Below are 11711 nucleotides of genomic sequence, written 5' to 3' on the forward strand. Positions count from 1 at the left end.
ACTTAATTATCTCAAGGATTTAATTCCAAAAGATGACTTTATAAAGATTATTTTTATTTGGTGGAATGCATGGTTCCATAGAAATGATATTATCTTTAATAATGTTAGTTTAAGTATCAGCAAACTTATTACTTTATGTAATAATAGCACTAAGACATGGAATGTGACTAGATTTAAGGATCTCAACAATCCCGAGGTAGAGGAGTCAGCTAGAAACAATTCTAGTAAGTAGACCTGGCAAAACAATACCAAAACCGAAAAACCGATCGAAAATACCTGAATCGACACCTGACTGTACATCCGAAAGTTATAACTGAACTTCAAACCGAAACCTAAATCGACCCGAATTGATTCGAAATCGAACCGACTTTGTAATATCCGTAATAGACCCAAGATCGAATGAACCTGAATTGTTTGAATCCGAACCGATATATACCTGAACCGATTTCAACCCGTACATTAATGACTGAAACTCAACATTGAACCCTGAAATGACCCGAATGTACCTAGACGTCACATCTAAGCTGTCTTTTTGTACATGAATGTCACCCATTTGACGTCAGTAAATTAATATTATATCGTTGTTATACAAAAAAACATTATATATTACTCTTTTTTTTTTAAATTTTTGTATTATATCCAATGTTTTGAATAAATACTTAATCCCTTGACATCCGATCTGATTATGACCTGACTCGAATCTCATCTGTTCTGATATTGACCTGACTCGAACCTTATTTGCTCCGACAATGACCCGACTCGAACCTGAACCGGCCCGAAATATCTACAACCGATTAAAACTGAAAACTGAATCCAACCTGAGTTGAACCGAACCGAAATCGAAAAAAAAGATAATCCGTAATAACCCGATCCGAAAGAACCCGAGCCGAAACTGATCCGATTGACCCGTTTGCCACCTCTACTAGTAAGGAAGAGATTTGGTGGGAAAAACCTACAAACGGTTTCCTAAAGCTAAATTTTGACGGATCGAGAATAGAAGGTAATAAAGCTGCTTTAGGATATTCTATAAGAGATTACAATGGTAAAGTCGTTTTGTTGGCAGCAAAAAAGTGCGGATCCAATAGTATCCTTGTTGCGGAAGCACTTGCTTTAAAAGAAGGTATTTTAGCAGCTAAATACTTAGGAATCTCAAAGTTAATTGTGGAGGGTGATAACTTATGTGTTATTAACTCGATTCGAGGTACTTGGCAAATTCCGTGGGAAATTTCTAGTATTATCAAGGATGTGAAATTACACCTTCATTTTTTCGATGAAGTGATAATTAAACATTGCTTTCGTGAAGCCAACAAGGTTGCTGACTTCATGGCTTCAGTTGGACATTCATATCCAACTCTTTCGAGGTGGTTTGATAGCCGGTGGCTTCAACTTACCTCCCTCATTCGAAAGGATGAGATAGGTTGGTCCTACCCTAGAGGATCAACCTAGTTTTCTTACCTAATCAAAAAAAAAAAAAAAATTGGAGTTATCCATGTAGACTAGCTTTGCTCAAACAATTTAAAGCTAGTAGCTCCATGGAGCTACTTGCTCGAATGGACCCCATAAAAGAAATATGACTAATAGGAAAATAGTGATCCAATTAATAAAGATTTAATTTTAATTGAAAATTTGAAAATTGAATAAATAATTAGAGAAATGTGTTAAGTGGGTTCAATCAAGTTATTTGTAAATTGGATAAACCATTGGAGTATATTATATCTTGAAATTATTGTAGCTTACAAAAATGAGGTGACAAAGGTAAGCTAGTAGCAACTAACTTACCATTGAAGTTACTCTAATAATTTATCAAAGTCTTGACAAAATCGTAATTTAAGTCTTGAAAATCTATGACTTAATTAAGACTCTACAAGAGTTTTAGCTTGACCCCACCTTTCTAAAGATGACATTTAATAAATAGCTTTGATGTGTTAAACTATTATTTTTTTCCTTTTAATTTAGAACCTCATAAGAAATATGCAGTGAAAAAGTAGAGCCTGGGTTAAGTATAAGGAATAATATATAAAAGTTTGAAGCGAGTCTGAAAAAAGTTTGAACAATAAAGTAATAATGAAAATTAATAAAAAGCGGCTAATGTGAAGAATTTTAAGACTATTAAATCTAACCAACAATCATACCTTTTTTTTTTACTAGTTGTTTTGTTTTGTTTTTCTGGAACGTTTTGTTTTGTTGTCGAAGCTATTCTGTTTACGTCTAATGTTAACTGCGGCCTTCTTAATGTACCGTGTTGTTTAGTCTGTTACAGATTTACACACTCTATATATTTCGTCTTGACATATTTGGTAATACAGATACTCACGTGTGTCCCAAAGCAAAACATCTGCTGCACTAAGAAACTACATAACAGAATTATTTTTGTATGATCCATAGCAAAGGCACCGTAATGACCTTCTACAAATAGATGACATCCGTTTACAAACAGATGCATATGTCGTAATTAAATAGTTGTCATATTCGTTGTGAAGTTTTATAATCATTTTTAGTCGAACAGAACATCTCTTTTTCTCCCGGTTCATTGTTCTATGTTAGTATGTTACTTAAAAACTAAAAATACTGAAGTCTCGTATGCAATTCACATGATCGAGTGAATGAGTATGAGAATAAATATTAATAATACATGGAGCTTAAATTTGATGCACTTAACGCTGATCATTGAATAGAGATATGAAATTAAAACAATTGAAAAATTAGCTTGTGTTGAATTCGGTGCATTTAACGTAGGATGTTTCAAGTTGACCATTGATCTCCAAATTCTTAAATTTAAGAGGATGTTTCACATTGACCATGGTTCTTCAAGATCTGAAAATTAACACATCATTTTTCACTCTTGCATTCTTGCTCTTCTGATGGTACTATTCAAATTTGGGATTCTCGAACTTTCCAACAGGTTGATTATCATCTCCATTCTCATATATTGTTATCACTTTTCCCTTCTCCTCCTTCCTTTTCCCCTATTCGTTGCCTCACAACCTCCTTATTCTCTTTCCATTGCCACTCCCCACTCCCCACTTCTCATTTTCATCTCTTTCTATCCATCAGGTTGATTATCATCTCCATTCCCATATATTATTGTCGGTCTACTAATGATGACTCTGGTCTCATCTGGAAAGCCCTGGATGTTTGCAGTATAAGCAGATGTGATAAGCAGTGGTTTAGACTGAAGCATTTGATGTGATTAGGCTAGCATAAATAAAGCATCTAAGAGCCGTACCTTAAAAGTAGTTTCCAATTGCAGATTAAAAAAACATTAGATACAAACTTAATAGATTTACACACTGGTGAGGAATATAATTAAGATATCACAAATGTGAAAATTTGGAGCGACTTTCCCTACAATATATATAGATAGAAAAATAGGCTTCTGAAAATAAATGACATCTCTGAGTAACCGGTTCAAGTTAAAGGCGGCCATAGTCTAATGCTTTACCCCAACTAAAAAAGAAAAAAAACTCTAGCTCTTCATTCCGTATGCGTTTTGTTCCTCTCGATCCTTCATTATTTGCACTCCTGTAGTCTCTAGGTACCCTATAATTATCCTTAGTGAGCCATGGTTGCCAATTGTTCGATGAACCCGATGGTTGTCCTACCATACATACACCAAACCAAAAATGAATTAGTACTGCATTAATCTAGGAAGGAAAAAAATATAAAGAAAAAGTACATCTCACTATAATAAACATTCATATGTTAAAAGTACATAGAATTAGAAACTGTGTAGAGAGATATCAATACATACGTATAATAAACTGGAACAAAAAAAATTTCCTGGCCAAAGAAGAACTTATTTAAATCCCTTGGAACACAAGTACACAACTGATGATATTTATTTCCTATAAATGGGAAGTCAACTTGTTTGAACATGACTAATTATATCTTGTATCTGAATGAACTAAATGAACTAAATGAACTAAAAAATCATATTGTGACTCATTTATTTGAATTCGTATCAAATCATGCATGGAGTGTAGTTTCCTCGTGGACCGTTATAGTTGGTTAATAGTTTTGTTGCTTTGGTTTCCCATGTTGTCAACAGTCATTGCAGTTAACAAGGGCGATAAATGTTTTATAGAAGGGTATTTTTGGGTGTAATGCAAATTATACAATTGTTGTCTCCTGTGCATAAGTTCGATAATTAGTTTGCTTTTATTTTAGCATATACAAACAATCGGCGTATAGGAGTAACTATAGGACACGCTTTCAAGAATTGTCGGCGTGAACTGACTCTACTTTCAAGAACGACACTCGACCACAAATAAAATGGTACAGGCGGCGAGGCAAACAGGTTACTATGTGAACTGAAGAACACCTCAACATATTAGGGACATGATGGTGAGGATACCTTCCTACCTCGAGCAATTCAAAAATTCAAGGCTCAAGTTAAAGGCAATTTTTTAAACACAAAATCTCCCTTATGACGGAAGGTATCCGTCGCAAACTTGCGACGGATACCATATCGTCTCACAAAAAACCCATAAGGGTGAGAGACAAAGCACATGGGGTGGGTGCCAACCTTGTCCTCTCTACCCATTTTCACTCACATAATACCCGTCGCAATATCCGACCCGTCATAAGGGAGACCTACCTTTTTTTAAATGATGTACCCCTCACAATTCTCCCTTTTTAAACCTTTGAAAACTATATCTGGCGTGATAGCTACACTATCAGCGAAAAGAGAACGGAGGTCTAACAGAGAGTAATAACAATAGAATAACACAAACACACACACTATCATATTGTTCAAGCACACCTAATCTTACAAGCAGATTACACAGAATAGCAACACGTGCTTTTACACAGACAAGCACATACCCCATGCACTGCCTATAGACCAACATTGAAATTATTTTATTTTACTCCTTTATTTCTCACACATGGAGAAGTAAGTACACACAGACACGGGAAGACACTACAAATCGTAAATGACATTGCGGTCATTTGCTTGGCTTCTTAAAGTGCATTGATTTTCTGGAACGTTTCCTGGATGGCAATCTTGACATTATACTATGCAGTATTAAACTTTGCATTAGTCAGGAACTTGGCATCATGCTTGGATCCGATGCGTATGGAACCTGGGCGTAGTTTCTTGCCCTGCACCCGTTTTTCCTCATGGCGTGAAACTTGGTGTTGCTGAAACGGTGGTCGTAGAGTAAAGTTTGTATGAAGAACAGAGGAAAGTCGCCTACCGCACTAAATTGTAAAATTACTTAAGTATTGTGACGGATACGATCATCGCATCATTTTTTTGAAAATTTTGGTAAACTACCTTAGCTATTGTGAGTTACCATGTACTATTTTTGCGAAATTAATAAAGGGCAGTTATATAGAGTGCAAACTATCAGGCCAGACATATGCAGCGAATGTAACACAAACTACAAACCTTGAGTTCATGAATCATGGATATCAAACACACAAAATCAAACTGTGGTCATGTAAAGCATTTGTAGCCATATCACATATTCACATCTACTAAAGCAAGATTAGATTATTAGAAACCAACTACTTATCAAAAATAGAACTATGGAAAATATAAGAAAGGTAAAAAATGTGAGAGAGATTAAACCCCCGTTATTTTTTTCCCAAAGCCGCAACTAATTGTGGTTCTCCCTCTCCTATAACCAGACTCCTCATCCACATCGCAAGGTTAAGAGGCAAATAGTTTGACAATACCTTATGAAGTTCATCAAAGTCATCGAATCAACTTATAGTCAATCAATTGCAGGAGAACTGGAGTTGTAAAACAAACAGAGAAGAAACTTATATCAAATTTTACCTTCTGATATGCCTTATTCTTAGCTCCTTCAATCACGTTCTGGCAGTGATTCTGCTCAAAGTCGTCTCACCTTCATAATTGACATTTAACAACTCAATGCCATTATCGAGAAAGTACGGATAATACAACCAGAAATCTAACAAGCATAGAAATCTAATAAAGGTAACAAACCATAGGTTTCTAAACTAAGGACATTACAAAGGCAATAAATACTCAATCATCATTTTTATCAACATGTCGTTTAAATGTAAAGAAGGATAGTTTCTCAATACAAAATAATGAGAACAAAGAAGAGTTACTACACAGGTATAACAACAGCAAATATCATCTATTATACACCTATAACCTATAACCTATACACAACTCTCAAACAACACTATAGCAACAGCCACAAACTTCCAGATTCACTTCTCCGCACATCGCACCCTATAAGAAGGGGAATGACACAGTACAGCTTCCACTTTATCACCATACAACAATACTCGATGGCAAGAACGATAAGATTGCTGGCTTTTTGGTAACATGCATGATTATTTAATCACCTAATAAGTTTGTCTCTTCCTATATGAGTCAAGTTTTCCTTTATAAGACCTACACCTCCATCTCCTCTAGTACTCCTCTAAAATTTGATTAAAATAACAATTGAACTGTGAATAGTAACTCTTAAAAGCTAATTTTTTTTAAACAAAAAAAAAACTCACAATAATGCTAAAAAGTCTTACTTTTAATCATGCAAAAGGCCAACATCATTCTCATCATTCTTCCTTGTTATGAAATTTTTTACTTTAAAGCAAGAAAAAGGTCGACATATTTCTCATAATTCAACCATCCCCCTCCTGCTCCTCATCCGTGCCCCTTTCACTTTCTACTTTCTCTTTACCTCCTCAGCCTCCTCCCATATCCCCTCCTAGTCCTCAGCCTCTTTCCATTTCTCCTTCCTCACATCCTCCTCATCTCCTCCTCCCTCCTTCTCTTCCTTGTCTTACTTTCCTTTCCCTTTCCCCTCCGTCTCCTCCTCCACTCTTACTCGAATGGATCACCAACCATGTAGGCAGAAACAAGCCTACCTATGTGTGCCATGTCCATCATAAGAAAAACCCCAACAACATCTCCCATTTACATTTGAAATAATGCTTTAATTCCTTGCTACATAGAAACACTGAGGAAATTGAATGATTCACATAAACACATACCTTCCTAATTCGAGAAAAATGGGATGATTCACATAAACATATGTGAAATCTAAGATAAATGAACCCAGTTAGTCTATCTAAACATGCACCATAACCAATTTCTAAATTGTAAACCATGGAAAACAACAAAGTAAGTTAGTAGACACGCAACAGCATGTAAAAGTGGAAGGGATAGAATTTTAGAGATGTATCACAAAACTGTTGCAGCTGTGTACGATGCCAGGGATGAAAACGGGCCTTATCGGACACAAAACAGGGCATGCCAATGTATCTAAGTTTAACATTAGTAATGATCTTCATTTTTTTTAAAAATTTCAGATCCGCTTTTAGAAACATGGCAGATACCTAGACAAGAAAACATCTTTAGTCGAGGAACAAGATCACAAAGCCATTTCCTAAGCCAATTGGTATTAGCTGAAACGGATAAATGCAGAACAAGCACGAAGTAGATAAAAACCGAGATTTCAGACAGATAGTTACCTCCTACTACACTCGTCATTCCAAACGAGATACACAAACACAGTAGAGTCAATCCAAAGAAGGTTCTCCATAGATCTCAACACAAGGTCTAGCTCCGGAACTCTACATCATCTTCAAACATCATCCCTGCCACAGGAATCAATTTGAAGATCAATACAATAAATCATGTGAGTATGGCATTATTACCACCCACAGCAAAAGCACCACCTACAGTAACAAAGCATTATTATGATTGTACCAACCCCATACTCCCGACCACTAACTCATTTTTATAAACACGAAACATTATCCCAAAATGATACAAGGTAGAATAACGTAAACTTTTACCTGACTATGAACAAGATGTTTAGCAAGACCAACAGCTTTTGAAATCGTAAACGTATCAAATTCATCCTCTAGTTTCCAATTTGAATCTCCCCGGAACAAAATAAAACCTTTACATCTCCGAAATAGGCAAATAGTGATATTTTCTAGTTGGACCAATTTAAGATAAATCGGGTTTCGAGTCATGCTTAGGATTTTGTTTGGGGTCTGATATCGAGCTTATCAGGTTAACCAGGTCTAGCAATAAAAGTCAAATACCATTTTCAAAATAACATACTAAAATGTGGGTTTTTTGTTTTAAATTCTTTTGCAATAATAGAAATAACAAAATAACTTGTTAATTTTTTATAAGAAAATATACCCACTTGAGCATAACAAATGAACCAAAACCCTGATACCATTTTCGAAACAACAGACATGAATCAAAATTCCTTGCCAACCCAGATAAATAACCATTAAGATTTAAATGTTGCAAATTAAACTGGCGCTGCGCAAAAGAAGGAGTGCATTTCGAAATCAAACCATTTACGGCAACTATTTAGATAAAAGACGTGACTCACGTGAGAATGTCATTGAGGCGAGAGGTGGCGAACATTAAAAATAATAACCACTGCCCTCACCCGCCTTATTAACATCCCTAATAAAGATTAATCACTGCAATCATGCACCAAGCCATCAAGAGGTGCTTACCTTTATAAAAATTGAGTTTATTAGCCTAGCTTCAAATAAGTGAGTCGTTATTCGTTAAGCGAGAAGGTTATGAAAATGAAAAGTTAGAAGCACTTATAGTTCACAACCCACCAACCTATGTTATCCTCAAACGTTGTAGGTTAAAAGTCTAAGCAGATTATGCGAAAAGTATTTAGATATCACATATCATCCATTCCATCCTTTCTCGACCCCTCATTCCATAGCTGTCTCCCTCTATTATGGCTTTTCTACATATATTCATCCTTTCCCGACCCTCCTTCCCTTCGCTCTTCATTCCTTTCTTCATCCTTCCCTCCTCTCTTAATATACGCCCTAAAATTTCAAGACTTTCGGTTGAAATTTCCAATTTTTTATAGCCTACCTTAATATACGCCCTAAAATTTCCGCCCCAAACACCAAACCCTGATTCTACCAAACAAATCATAGCCAAAAACAATGAAAACCAAAACAACACATTGCTTAGTGCCTGAAGTACGCCGATGGTGGTTTTCCCGCCGCCGCCCGTATTTTAATAGCACCATCTCACCATCAACACTTTACATTCAAGCTACTTAGATTGTTCACTACCACAACACTACTAATAGACCCATTTACATACACATCCCTTATTACCCTCTACATCCAAGCTTTCATGTTCAAAATTTCAAGGATTTTCCTATTTACATAGCCATCCCTTTCGTCCCGGCCATTTACCATGATATTAACAAGTACGGAGTGCTATTTAACATTTTACCTAACCTAACCTCTTTTTTTCAAACCAAATTCCTCTTTTCCCTCCTCCTATGCTCTCCTAATATACAAACCATGAAAGAATAAAATAGAGATGTGCAATACTCCCTCTATACCATACCAATGGTAACATTGAGAATCTTGGCACTATTCATGGTCTTAGGGAATCTTCGATATTATTTTCGGCTTTTCTCCAAAAATGGATATGAAAAGATTGATTGCGTAGTATAAAGTAGGGCTGTAGGCTTTTGAGTTAAAATATTTTTCTTAAAACAGGGCAATGTAGACAACACCATTCCTATGGTTAGGTCATGCCCCATATTTGTCATTCTTCACACCCTTTCCCTTCTCTTATTGTGCCCTTAAATATTTGAGGCATTCATAGACCAAAGGCCTTGATTCCGACCTGTGAAGCTATTTGCTATATTTAAAAAATTAACAAAGAAATATTGCACGAAGGCATGTCAAGATGAAACTAAAGAACAAACAACTCCATGATCCCACCCTCTACCCACAATTCCAAGGACCATTTACCCCAAATCTTCTAAAAACATAGCTGTAATAACTTGGAAGGCATAAACAACCTCCATTCTCATAAGTCAAACTTTGATGACGACAATAAGAGATTATAATCAATCTGGTCTGTTTTATACAGAAAACTTTGGCTAACAAATCTACAAGTTAATCCAGTTCTGTTTCTAAGCATTTCGATTCATCTCAAAACCATTCTTATCTAAGCGCGTGCTCACTTGAAAGAAGCAGACAATAAACCACAGAAAGAATGCTCACACAGTTACCTTGATAGACTTCATTAATCCCTTGAATCTTGGATGTGGCACCATCCTCATCTTTTGCTATCTGGGTGCCATTTCTACAGCGCAAACCATCATCAAAACATACCAGTAAACTTCCTTAAACTTTAAACATACAAGCTTGCCAAATCAAACATCATAATAAACATGAAAAAGTAATAAAACTAACCAATGCATTGCGTACGTAATTCGACCGAATGGATTTGCCAGTAGCATCATAATCCACTTCCAAAATCCTATAATAATCCTACACCAAAAAAACTCAATGAGTAGCGGATCCAGGTTTTTTTAGCTTATGGAGCAAATTGATAATGCAATCACCTAAAATTTCCTCTCGACACTAAACACAAAAACACTCTCTTCATATTCAATTAGAGAGCGCATACCTCAAACTATGTAAAACAGTTTTAACAATCTGATCATGTCATATTAATAAACTGAACAGCTAATGGCTAATTCATAATTTTATGCACAGATACCTCAAATGTAGCCACTCACAAGATTGATCAACAAAAAAAAAAAACACCAAAGACTCCTCTCCTCATCAATGTAATGCTTATGTCCTTGATGCAATCCCAACTCAAATCTTCCTTTTACTCGCTTTCAAATTAATTCATTGCGCTTCCTACTCGAATATTCCAATAGGAGCAATTAACTTAATTACCGAAACCTAATAACCATTTTTCTACTGCCAAACTATAATTTGGCTCATAGTGGATACCTATTTTAATCTTTCAACATATCCGAATGATATATTCACTAAACTGCAACCTCATAACTTTCACTCCAAGTATAGGATCCATTCACAAATGCGTGTTACTATCAACACGCAGCAAAACTGGCTAATTAGTAAGGTAATTTGAAAATACCTCGCAAATAAACCCTCCCCCTGGTATCCAGTAAAGAAAAATAATAAACAAACAAATATGATAACAGTAAAGCAATAGTAAATAAAAAGAGAAAGAAATACTTACTCAGACCATCTCCTTCTGTTCATGACTGCGTCCACAATCGAAGGGCCTTGTTTCCGTCGTCCGTAGCCACTGGTATCCAAATATAAGAAGCAATTGTATTAGGACGAAGCCTGAACTCTATCTTAATCGAACAAATAGGCTGGATTAGTAGGTAACAATCGTAAAGAGAACAATAAAATAAATACCAAAATGAGAAAGATGAATTAACTGAAAGAGATCATAGGAACTGAAAGGGGGAGTGGGTTAAAGACAGATGTGACAACAACCATAAGCAGTTCCATAGAGTTCTCTAAACCACAGTGATTCTAGTAACACAGAGACAATGGACAACTACAGACACAAAAAAAAATCAAGTTAGAACGAATCTGAAACTAAAATGAATCACATTATGTGCAACTTAAAAACATGAAAGACCTTCCTACCTTAAAATTTCACATAACTCTTGGAGGCTAAAGATGTCGACTTTGCCTAATATATTTCACATTATGGCTTACTCCTTCACTTATCAGGGTTCCAATGGTTACAATTCTTGGAACCGGGATATTGAAAATAGTTCGTATCATGCTGCGAGCCATTGAGATGTATGTGCATTAAAGGTGACGGGCCACCTGCATATTGGGTAATAATTTTTGTATCTTAGAATTTCCTGCGAATTTTGATTTGTTTTCTCGACGATTTGAAAGCAACAAAAACAATTTGGTGA

General features: G+C 35.7%; 1 long non-coding RNA gene across 1 annotated transcript; it reads right to left on the reverse strand.

The window, feature by feature from the left end:
• Nucleotides 1-5319: 5319 nt before the first annotated feature.
• Nucleotides 5320-11079, reverse strand: LOC141621732 (uncharacterized). Its single transcript, XR_012532626.1, has 5 exons — nt 11009-11079; nt 10204-10281; nt 10020-10093; nt 7459-7584; nt 5320-5855 (listed from the first exon to the last, which is right to left on the reverse strand). It is a non-coding gene; the product is annotated as an uncharacterized LOC141621732 (long non-coding RNA).
• Nucleotides 11080-11711: the final 632 nt, after the last annotated feature.

The sequence above is a fragment of the Silene latifolia genome, chromosome X (genome assembly GCF_048544455.1).
Source record: "Silene latifolia isolate original U9 population chromosome X, ASM4854445v1, whole genome shotgun sequence".
NCBI lineage: Eukaryota > Viridiplantae > Streptophyta > Magnoliopsida > Caryophyllales > Caryophyllaceae > Silene > Silene latifolia.